General features: G+C 37.2%; 1 long non-coding RNA gene across 1 annotated transcript; it reads left to right on the top strand.

Moving 5' to 3' along the window:
* Positions 1 to 4,617: 4,617 nt before the first annotated feature.
* On the top strand, positions 4,618 to 11,965 carry LOC308188618. The gene is made up of 3 exons (XR_013945648.1): positions 4,618 to 6,821; positions 6,893 to 6,961; positions 9,154 to 11,965. It is a non-coding gene; the product is annotated as an uncharacterized lncRNA (long non-coding RNA).
* Positions 11,966 to 12,573: the final 608 nt, after the last annotated feature.

The raw sequence follows: 12,573 nt of genomic DNA, 5'->3' as shown, positions 1-12,573 counted from the left end.
TGTCTGTGATTTCATCTATGACACTGGTCCTACAGCCACAATGAAGCAAAAGCCCGTTCTCCAGTGGAAGCTCTAAATCCACTCTGGATACTATTTAAAGGCTTTTTGCTCTTAGGGGAAAAATAATTTGGTGGCTAAATTGCTTAGGTGTAGGTACATTGATGTAAGCTGATTCTGCATATTTCTAGCTGTTCCTATCCACATTATTTTCCAACTGGTGATTTCTATTTTCATTTCTAGGTTCACAGTTCATTTGCACTTGATCCCCTAGAGATTGTTTTCTTGAGCAGGCATTTTGTAAAGTGCAGAAAATGGATTAACCCCAGTACTCCATTGTATGCTGGACAAAGTACTATCCTTGCTCCATATTTCATGTTTCTCTACAAATGAGGAATACAATACATGTTTTTGGTTGTTTTTGGTTGTTTGTTGCTTTTGTTGTTGTTCTTTTTTTTTTTTTTTCCTGTACAGTAAGTTAATGGTATTTGCTTTTCAGATATTCCAGATTCCTTCTCAAGTCACTTGAGACACAGCACAAGAATGAATTACTCTGAACTGTCTTTCTGATTCCTGACAGGTCTGCTTGAAAAGCTGCTTGCCTCAAGCTGAATTCATTGTTATTTCACTTATCTCCAAGTCAGCAAGAGACAGTTTTACAAATCTCTAACATAAGGCATGAAATGGAATTCAACAGCAATACTTATTTTCTTCTTTTTATTTGGCTTTGGCTAGATGAATGGAGGCTCCAAATGTGGATAGCACATTTTGAGGTGTTTTCTTGAAATGTTAACTTCATTAAAATCAGTCATCCTATGAGAGAAACACCAGTCTCATGGAGAATCAGCTCTCTCTGACATATTTATCTTTCCCTGAATCTACCTCAAAATGCAGCCTTTTGGGTGGAACACAATGAAATTTGATAGCATTTACTGAGGTGTAGGAGACTTATTAGTCTTTCATTTTTGACTATTGTGACTCTAATACATTCCTACTAATAAATGGTAACATATAAATACGCAATTAGTTTAAGACCACTAAAGATGTTCAATTCTCAAGAGGAAGAATACTTCCCTGAATTTTCCAGGGCACTGGGATGATTTCAAACTCATTTTACTAATTATAGTGTTACGGGTAGTAATTGACTTCCACTCATGGAATGACTCCTATCTCTATACTTAGATGAAGAGAAGCCAAGTATTGAAAGGATATGCCTATATTAGTAGTCTAAAAATTACTATGACCCCAGTGACATGATCATCTACATAGTCATATTATTAGACTGGTTCTTACTATAGGCCATCTTCTGCCCCAAACAGTGAGATTGCCCAATCCAGTAACTGTGCTAAGTGACTTAGGACCAGTGGAGCACTCTCTTCCAGTGGTTTTGAGTATGGTCACCCCTCTGCACCTTGGGGAACTGAGGTTAGCTGTTCAAATGCAAGCTCTGCCATTTGGCCTCAGAGTTACAGAAATTTATTGATCTCTATTTCTAATCATCTCAATATAGTCAAAAGCTGTGTCCATCAGGAAAATAGAACTTTCAAGGCTGTCTTGACAGACTCCGTGCTTGTTGGGAACGCAGCCCCAAACATCCAAAGTAGTCTTAACCATTAAGGAAGGTTATTGGATTTTCTTTGACTTGTATTTTGCTAAAGCAATACTAAGTACTAACTTTCTCATGGAAAGTGTCTTCCTCCTTCTCACCACTCCCCTCCCTTTTGGTGAAGGTTGCCTACTGAAGAAATAACTGGGGCAATGATGTGAGATTCTGGGCTTGTCCCCATCCATAGCACAGCTTTCAAGGCTGTCTGCAGCAGGAAATAAGAATGGGCTAGGAGCTTTTCTGTGGCCTAGAGGGCAAGTGATACAGTTCAGCTCATCTCCACAGGGCTCAGCAATCTTTCCACCCCTGACTGTCTGGCCTTGTCCATGCTGGAAATATTCCTGTGCCCTTGAACTGTGCTATCACTGAAATACAAGTTCAGAGATCAAAACTGTGTTGGTGTCCTAACAGAATATCATGTTCCAATGTTCATGCCTTTTCAATTACATTCAATTACACCTGATAGGGTAGCTCATATAAACTGTCTTCAGATCACTGAAGCTCATTCCCCTGCCTGAGAACTTTGATATTCATCACAGACAGAATCTTGCTCGGAGCATTTTAAAAACACATGAAATGCACTGAAGTACTATGGATAATCTCATTCAGAAACTGCCATTGCCCTCAATCTCTTTATGGAATACACAACACATGGGGAAAAAGAAACTCAAAGCAGAGTCTGGAGCAGACCAAATTATCATTTATTTATTTATTTATTTCTCTTTCCACCACAAATACTTGGCATTTTTCAGAGAAAATCTGTCAGTCACTGTAAAGAACTCTCCATTAAAACCAATGAGCAGCTCTTACTAAAAATCAGGGGCTGACACTGTAAAAAGGTTCTGAGTGGCTGAGGTCAAAATGTTAAGTTTAAGACTGTATGAACCAGAGATATTTTCTTGTATTGTATCAGAACAAGAGCCTGGTGAGTGGCAGTGCTAGATCCTTAATCTAACTTCACAATTACTAATGCACAGTAAGTTTTTTCTATTTTTTTCTTTTTGTTTCAACAAAAAGACTAGATCAAGTGCAACCTGATATTGTAGGGATTTTTTGATCATATACAATTATGTAATTAATGATACAACACTAAACCATGGCAGTCCGTTTACCATTGATGAACAGTCTTTAAGGATCTCCATCTCTTCATAGTGGAGACTGGCACAGAATGTATTCCTCATAGGCAGCTCAAACCCCTTTGGGATATGTCATAGACAAAGTGATTTTCACATACTTGTGTTGCTCTTGTCTTAGTCTAACAGTTCCCCTCCTATTCATACTAAATGAGTTAGGCTTATTCTGCTGAAGATCACATAAAAGTTCTGCATGAATGCTTTAACCAGCAAATGCAAATGTTGGGGAACAGTAGTGTTACACGTAGTAAGTTCCTCCATCAGCAACAAATTTCAAAGTAGGAAATTTCACTGTAGTTAAATCTTTTAGAAATTATATTAACAACACTTTCGGTCAGATATCCAAGAAAATAAATGAATTTGTGGTTAAGCAGTCAATAGCCTATACTTACACAGCTTGAAACTGAACTACAAGAATACTGATATAATTAAATCTGGCCAGGGATGTCAAAGGTAACAAGAAAAGATTCTATAGGTAATAAAAGGAAGACTAGGGAAAATGTGGACCCTCTCCATAAGGGAATGGGAGACCTAGTTACCAGGGATATGGAGAAGGCTGAGGTGCTCAATGACTTTTTTGACTCAGTCTTCACTGAAAAGTGCTCTAGGCACACCACCCAACTCACAGAAGGCAAAGGCAGGGACTGGTAGGTCAAGGAACTGCCCACTGCAGAGAAGACCAGGATCGAGACCAGCTAAGGAATCTGAAGGTACCTAAGTCCATGGGACCTGATGACATGCATCCGCACGTCTTGAGGGAACTGGCAGATGACGTTGCTAAACCTGTGTCCATCATATTTCAGAAGTCATGGCGGTCTGGTGAAGTTCCCATTGACAAAAAGAGGGGAAACGTAACTCGCATTTTTAAAAAGGGAAAAGGGAAGACCCAGAGAACTACAGGCCAGTCAGTCTCACCTCTGTGACTGGCATGGGTCATGGAGCAGATCCTCCTGAAAACTATGCTAAAGCACATGGAAAATAAGGAAGTGGTTGGTGACAGTCAGCATGGCTTCACTAAGGGCGGATCATGCCTGACAAATCTGGTGGTCTTATACAATAGAGTTACAGCATTGGTGGATAGGGGAAGAGTACTAATGTGAGTATTCCTGTAAGTTTCACTTATCTTTGTTGAAAATTTAAAGTCTGCTTAAATTATAAAAATAAAGTGTTGAATTTTATGTAAATACTTCTGAAGAGAACCTTGATAATGTTTCTTGCCTTTTAATGATTATAATATGAACTGGTTCCAATCTATAATTTCTTCCAGGTAATAGCAGTGTATTGTTATGCAAATATCACTATTTCTTTATTGTTAAGAATGTGAATAGTTTTGACTTACTACTCACTGCTACCTCTTACAATCCGTTCTCTAGGAGGATGCTAATTTATTAATATATATACATATATATTTATTTTTTCTTCTGTTTGGCTCTTGATCAGGACAACTCAGAACTCCTTGACTCAAGAAAGGATGTGGAAGTAAGTAATAATATTCAGCTTCAAATGTTGATATCAGAGTTAATTATATATAAATACTTTGCTAAAAGAAACTCTACTTTATTAATATGTTTTTTGAAAGCCAAACCATACTCTTCTCAACACAGTTTTTTCAAAAGCAGAACAGGTCTACGTCAGGCTAAACAGGGCTTATCTTGCATATCTCAATGGCATGTGTACTGAACTATTTTTTAGAAAATTCCTGCCTTCTTACACACAGGCCAGAAAGGTATGTGGCTGAGCAACCATGAATCCTGTTCTTCCAAGAAATTTTGCATGCAAAACAATGTCAGCTCAAATTCAACAGAAATCTAAGAAACTTTTTTTTTTTTCCTGTTAATCTTATTTCCCATTTCCCATTTCAAAATTGTGCGATACAAACAGAATATGCAACTGTCGCTGGATGTTTCAGCTGATACTGTTTTACTCATTCTCACTGGTTTTGGCTGTTTTCAAGGTCAGGAATGCATTTGAATGAACACAGAATGAAACACCAATCTTGTCTTAAAATTAAAGGCATTTCTACTATACAAAGTTGCCATAATTTCTATTTATGCATTTATTTTGTTGAAGAACAAATTGTTAGTGGATAGAATGTTCCATAATAGCAATAGGGGAACTGCTATCTAACAGACAATCATGGTAGGTGTTTTTTTGTTTTGTTTTGTTTTGTTTTTTGTCATGAGCAGTATAGGCATCTGTATCTGGGCATGTCATCCAAATTTCCTTTCTAGTCAGTGGAGACAATTACACATTTCTAGAGCACAAGTCATAACACATATTTTAAAGTACCTAACCCTCCCAATTCTCTCTGTTAAATATAGAAGTGAGAGAAGTGGCGAGATTATATGTAGATATTTACACTATACATGTCCAAAGGTTCATGAAATGCAGACTAAACATGGAGGCCATTTTAAACCCCCAAAAAAGCAGTTACAGAGACTTTCAAAAAATTTTTGGTCCATGATGGAAAATTACTGAGCAATGCAAGCATTTTTTGTGTTACATATTGTTACATTAACGTCACTGCAAACACATAGTGAAGGCTAATTTCAGTTTAACAATATAATCCTTGAAAAGCCTTCACTTATTACCAAGAGTATTGGGGAAATGGGTCAATGAGGCTGTTTATGGAGCAGAAGCTGACACAAGCAGAAAGATACTCTTATCAGCACCTGAGTGTAAAATAACCATGGACTGCAGCTCATCCATGCGTGATTCACTGCAGGAATTCAGGAAGGTGATTGATAAGGGGAGGACACTAGAAATGTAAGCAGGCTGCATATGAAAGAATGTAAACAGTTCAGCATTCCTCCCTGCACTTACCGCCATGGAAACGATAACAAACCTCTCTCTGTTGACATACTTTGCAGCTCAGTGTTGCCTCTCCTGTGCATATAGATGCTGGACTGGCTACAGATCCTCTCCAAACCCATTGTCTTTCCAGCCAGGGAAAAGAAGCATGTTGTCCCCCTTGCCCCCCTGGCACACCAGCGTAGTGATTATACTGAATCTATTAAACCTCCAGAAGCACTCAGCAGGGGCAAAGGTGGTCAGTTACACAGGCCTAAACATCTACAGAGTTTCTCAGTCTTGCAGACAATCTCAACAGAAGTTTAAACATGTCTAATCCCACCTAGAGCATTAATGTAAGCAAATCAAAATGAGATACCAAGGCAGATATGCAGAGGGAACTCCTTATGGGCAAGTTGCTTAGTATCCTGCTGCCTGGATCCTGCTGTCAGCGTTCAGGAGACAGAACGGGCCAAACCTGTGGGGCTACAGATAGGAAGTATAATCAATACTACTGCCCACCAAATAAAAACAGAATTTCTGTAGAGAGGACCCTATTGAAGATTGTTTCTGTAACAGCTATATTGTATTACAAAGCTGTAGTGAGATAGGAATATGTTGAGGGGTCACTTCAGTCCTCTTTCCTTTCATACTGAAAAATAAAATAAAAAATCATAACTGTTAAATCTTCTATGTATGAGAACAGATTGATCATTTTAAATTGTTGAACATTAATTTATTTTAGCACTTTGCAAGATTTGAAAACTCCAGTAATAACATCATTATATTCTTCAGAGTCAGATCTGCTTTCAATGTGTCTTTGTCTCCCATTACTGAGAACTACCCTGACAAATTGCAGTAAACTCTTAAGCATGTGGGCTCCTGAGCTGTTTTTATATCCTAAATTAATACTGATGTTTTCATCCTACTTATTTTGTAAGGTGATCCTGTTGCTTCAGTGCAGTTTCTTCACATGAGAGTCTTGTAGATTTATATCAAACAAGCACAGCATGTATCAGATGATTATTTCATATGACCCTGTTCAGAAGAACAAAATCCTTGCAAACAGCTTTTTAAGTCGTTTCATACAGATTCCCCACCTGCCCCTATTTATCAACAACGAGAGTTACTCATTGAAGCATTTGACCACGGAAATGTTTTGAACATTTTTTTTTTCTTCACAGAAGTCTGAACTTATGCATAATTCATTATTCTTTCTGTGTATGGATGATTGTGCTTAGATATGCAAAGTCCAAGGAAGACTGAAAATGATGTCTAGCACAGACATTGCTTTTGTATGTGTGTGTTTGTTTGCTTTGGAAGAGTGTGGTGAGGTTCTTAAACCCGATCTTTTTGATTTTCATAGCTGAAAAGAGGACATGGTTCAAACTGAAGTGAGAGAAGAAGGAGTTGCAGAATACATTGCCAGAACCAGGTATTTTACTCACCCAGGAGTCCTACTTGGTTGCAAAAAGTGAGTTATAACTGTGGTATGCCATCTTTCAGTAAGATTTGCTTAGGTCTCTGAGGACTCAAAGATAGTTAATATGGTGCCAAATACTGAGAATTATTTGAGGGAAAATCTGGAGAAATTTTAATCTGTAATTCTCACAGCCATACCACACAGATCAGGCAACATGTAATAATAGAATTTACATGATGTATGTGATATATAGATATATTAGGAGAGAGCGATCATGCATTTTGTATAGGTTAAAAACTACTAGACCTCTTCGGTGAGATCAGCAGTCATGGGTATGGGAGAAAATCGGTTGACACAATCTATTTGAATAACCAGAATTCCTTTGGAAATTTAGCTTGCTGAAGGTTTTGTTTGTTTGTTTGTATGTTTTTTAATCAAATTGTCATTGGGATGATGCTTACATAAACACATGGGGGAAAAACAAAAACAAAACAAAATAAACAAACAGTACAGCAAAATTTTTACTAGTATACTTCAGTGATCTGTGCTCTTAACTTATCCATAAATGATCTGGAAGGAGGAATAAGATGAAGTAAAAAAATCTGCTGGGAAGCTTATGCTGTTTAAAGTAGTAAAAAATGCATGCCGACTTCAGCAGCATTTCAGAAGGACCTAGCCAAGTCCTGGCTGTGCTGAATACCTGACTGATAAAATGGAAGATGAAGTTTAGTGTAGATAAATGTAAGGTAATGTATTTCAGTGGGATGTTCCTCATTTTAGGTATGCAGTAATAGTTTACCAGTACTACTTCAGAGTGGAGGTTAGTATCAAATTCTGTGGAAAATGCTGACTCAGGGCTCACTGCAGTTAAAAAAAAAAAAAAAAAAAAAAAGCAGAGTTAGCAAAGAATAAAGAACGAAACAGAAGATGGCATTTTTCTATCATAATCTAATGTTCACTTTTGATTTGCAAAATCAAGGAAAAAAAAAAGTACTTCCACATGCTTTAAAATAATAACAGCAATACCTCTGTGAAGCCAGCTTCTCATGTTAAGGCCATTTGAAAGGTCACCAATTCTTACGGTGCTATGATAAGTGCTGATAGTCCTTGTTAATTAAAATAACCTCCTACACACTGGGGTTGCTTTTTAGAAACAGTTGATTACGGTCTTTGAGAAAATGAGTTTTGCAACTAATGGCAAATTCTCAAGTTAGTCCTCAATTACACACAATTGCAAATTCAGTTCTCTCTTTTGTTTTTTTCTTTTGATTCATTTTTCCTTTCTCTTCCCCTCCTTTTTCCTTTCTGGACATGGCACAGTAGGAGAAACAGCAATTGAAATTATTGAAACCAGGCCACTACAAAACAGTTGTAACTGCATTAGTACCAGAAGTGCTTTAAGTCCAATTAATGGAGAAAATCATTAAAAACTCCATTATCTCTTTAAAAGAGCTTTACATGCTTATGTCATGCAACTCATAAATAACAGGGATCTAAAAGGAAATCCCTTTGTAAATTGTTCTTCAGGCTTTGTAAGAGTAGGTGCCAGTCATGGAGCTATTGAAACATAAGTTTATGCTCTGAATAAAAGCACCACAGAATGAATCATGATTTGAATTCATGATTTGGAAATTACTGTGGGTGGAGATGGAAGACTTTGGCCAGACTGGTTATGTTACAGACACACAAGGGAACTGAGGAGATTTGAATTAAACAAGAGGATGTCAACCATGTTTTACTGGTGATTTAGAGATGAAGTTAAAGTTAGACACACTGGAGAAAAAGTAAAAAGGAGAGCGTGAGTATATATAAAGCCATACAGGTAATTGATGAAAACCAGAAGGAATGAAAATAAGCTAACAATCAATTTTTACTTTAGTAGCAGTCAGTCAAGGAAATATGTAGAGCAATAAATCGACTGGATTACATGTTTACATGGTTACATGAATGAAGGAACATTCGAGGCATCAGGCTTCTCCAGAAAACCAAATTCCTTGTTTGTATTGGCTAGGGTGGAATTGGAGGGAAATTTATTTTGTTTTGTTCATTTGGAATCTTGTCTCAGTATAATCTTAAGGAGTTTTAAACAGTCTTTGTGAACTGCTATTTGGTGACAATTGTTATTAACTATCACAAAGGTATAAGAAGAGCTAACTTATATGAAGCAGATGGTGATTCATCTTATTTAATATGCCTTTTCACAGTGCCCATGCCAGATAGACAAGAAACGTTATGAAGAACAGCAACAGAATAATCAGATGCAGCAAAACCTGATGTAGTGGGGAACTGCAGATTCTTTTTCTCTATCTCTCTTATGTGAAATTCTCATTTGGATTTTCTATTGGTGTTACAGTATTCTAAAATACCATGGTTCAGCTGCCAGAGACCAGGATTTTCTTAACACTGCAGCCCTATATCAGGGATATATGCTTATCCTGTGTGTATATGCTGGTTATAAATTTGGATATTTAGGAAGGACTTTCACTGAAATATGGGCTATATGCGGTAATTAATCTGGCCTCAGTGATCAGGTTACAACCTAGCTATATTTTAACTTCCTGTTCTTTGGGATTGTTCCTGGAGAGGGAAAAAAAAAAAAAACAAAAAAAACAAAAACAAATTAGGAAAGAAAATGGACCAAAACAACAACAAAAAATAACTTGAATTGTACAAGTTCAACAGTGTGGTTACTGTCCCCAGCTTTGCAGTGGTTCTGTTTTAGCCTTTGGGTGTCAGGCTTTCATTTCATACTACCAACTACTTCCTGAATTCCTGTGTTTTTATTTCTTCTGCATCTGCTAACATTTCCTTTTTTGCTGCTCTTACCACTCTGTGTCATGCTCCAGAAAGTGGGTCAAAGTTGAATTTATGCTGAGGAAATCCCAACAACATCAGATAGCAGCATTGCTTTCATCTTGTTGCTCATTCAATGGACAACCCCAACTCTGTTTCGCTAATTTTGAGAGAGAAAGTGTTTTAAATAGAATTACTGAGAGGTATCTGGTCTCATGTTGGTCAGTGCCTTCTTGTATGATACCAAGGCAAGTGTTTGTCTTATAGAAATTAATGAGACAACTTCCTCTGCAGAGGAAGTTCACATTTCTAATGTGAAAGAACACACAACACAAAATGAAATCCTTACAAGTACTTTTTGATGGAAGGAAGCATTCTATGCATACATGTATGTGCAATCATTAAATAAATCATTAAAAAATGTTTGTAATAAATTAGCTGTTGGATAGTGTTGGTTCATTATTATTGCACTCAGTGTCTCAATATTGCAACATTTTTTACTGCTTTAAATTACATAAGAACTACTGTGATTAAATTGCAAGATTGTTTTTAATACACCATTACATTACGAAATTGTTATCACTTTCTGATTTCTGATGGAATCTCTAATAGATCTGGTAACTTTGCATTGTATCTTGTTTCTTTAGCTAAGAGCTAATTATCTGAAAAAAAAAAAAGGGATGTAATGGGAAGAAAAACTACTTACAAGTTTGTACTATACACTCATAATAAAGTTCCGGGCATAACGAGGAGCATGTGGTTGACTAAACACCAAATAACAATACAGAATTAGGGGAGTTGGCTTCTGTTCCTTTTGCTAGAAAGGTCTAATGTCTCCTAGAGAGATCTATGAAGCTTGGTACTTGAGATAGGTGGCTTCTTCAGTCTCTCCTGTTATTCTATTCCATTTTGCAATTCAAAATAAAATATTCATCAAGGCATGAATGTTGCTTTATAGTCTGATAATTAGGGCAGTCATATGAATCCCAGTTCTTGTGCCAATTAATATTTCAGAATGAAGTCATCCATCAGCTTGTATTCAAACCCTTGTGTTAAGTCAGGTGGTCTCCTAAACTACTAACCCATAAAGAAAATATTTTTTTTTTTGATTCAATTAGTGTTTCATTATGTCCAAAGTGAAGAAATGGAGAGCAGCATTATATGGGAAGCTGGAAAATATCATGGTCACTGCAGAGCCAGGGCAGCAGCTGTGAAGTTTTCAGAGTTTCCAGGCTTCCAAATCCACATGAGCCTTTGTATTGACCCATGAATTTGAAAATCCTGGAAACCTTCAGGCAAGTTGTAAATGAGATAGGCTCTAAGCATCTTTGTCCTCTCACCTGTTTGTTTATTCATTAATCAGGTGCTAAAGAACTCAGTAGGTACCCTGGCATGTGATTATAGAGGGTTTTGAAATATTTTTGGCATGATCTGATCCATCAAAACCCTATCTTCTACTACAGTTTCACAGGGATTTTGGAAAAATATTTTGCTTTCACTGATTCAGCATTCTTCAATGGAAAAAGCAAAATCATTCTTATTTTCCGAACAGCTAAACATTTACTTCACAGGCTTAATTCATTACACGTAGTGTAGCCAGACAGCTGAATGACATGCATTGAAGAAGAACTCTCTATAAAGGAACATGACAGACCGTGTCACTGCCTTCTAATACATGTGTGCTTTGGTGAAGATCGTGTTTCTGATATTTGCGTAAACTAGGATGCCAGGGTCTTATTGCTGTGAGTGGGAGGATGAGATGATCTGATCAGTGTGCCAAGTTCCTGTAATTCATCACTTTCTATTCTCCATGAAGTGGCATTCCCCTACTCTGGCTGCCAAAAGCTGGGTTTCATTTCACAGTCCCAAGGACAGTGTAAAATCTCACTTACTTATTGCCTGCTTGTTAGGCTAACTGCTGCAAAACTTATTTCTGATTTGTGCTTGGTTTGAACTGGTCAGGTCAGCTAATAACAAACTGCTTTTTGCTCTAGTTTTCTTTTCCTCCCTCTCCCTTCTTCTCCTTTCCACCACCCCACTTTGGGCATAATTCCAATTGTTAGGAAAAATTGGGTCTTCAGACATGTAGAATAGGTAGTGCTTGCTGTGTTTCAATCTTCTTTCAGATGGGTTGAAATACACAGTGACACAAGATGGTCACTATCTTGCATCAGACTTGCTCAGAAAGGTACATTGGTGTGAGACTAACATTAGACAATGCTTTCTGTAACACTGACACTTAGATTCTTGAAATATTCACATGTAAAATGTCATTAACTTTGGAAAAATCAACACGTATTGCAAATTGTGCCTAGAACAAGCAGGTGTAATCCTGGGAAGATAAATATAATACAGTTTCTAACACTGATTTCTTTAGCATTTTATCAAACTCCCTGTTGTAGCAACAGTCTTATGCTGTTTTTTCCATTCTGCTTAACCAGCAGATGACTCAGTCTACAGACCAAGATAATGTAGTACAATTATAGCATTCAAAATGGTTTATGTGTGACTACTCAAAGCTTGTCTTCACTCTGTTTATTGGCTACTAGCACACTAAGCTAAATGCAAGTTAACAAATTCCTAAAAATACCCCAGGGATGAATCATCCCTTTCAAAAGGGTTCTGGAGAGTGTTTAGCACTGTGATGGTAAGTCACGGGGTAGTAGGGAAGCCAATTTCTGTTACAGAAAGAGACAAGCTTGAGTCAGCCAGATGCTATGTCACAGATTCTGAATGCTTTGCCTAGAAGATGGCTATTACAAGTTAATGTCCTCAAGCATGGGCAGCTAAAGGAGACTGCTAAAGAAAAAAATGTCCAAAACTATCCGTAT

This window comes from Anser brachyrhynchus (genome assembly GCF_964034855.1).
Source record: "Anser brachyrhynchus genome assembly, chromosome: 2".
Lineage (NCBI taxonomy): Eukaryota > Metazoa > Chordata > Aves > Anseriformes > Anatidae > Anser > Anser brachyrhynchus.
The sequence above is the reverse complement of the archived record's forward strand: the minus strand, read 5'-3'. Positions and strand labels throughout refer to the sequence as shown.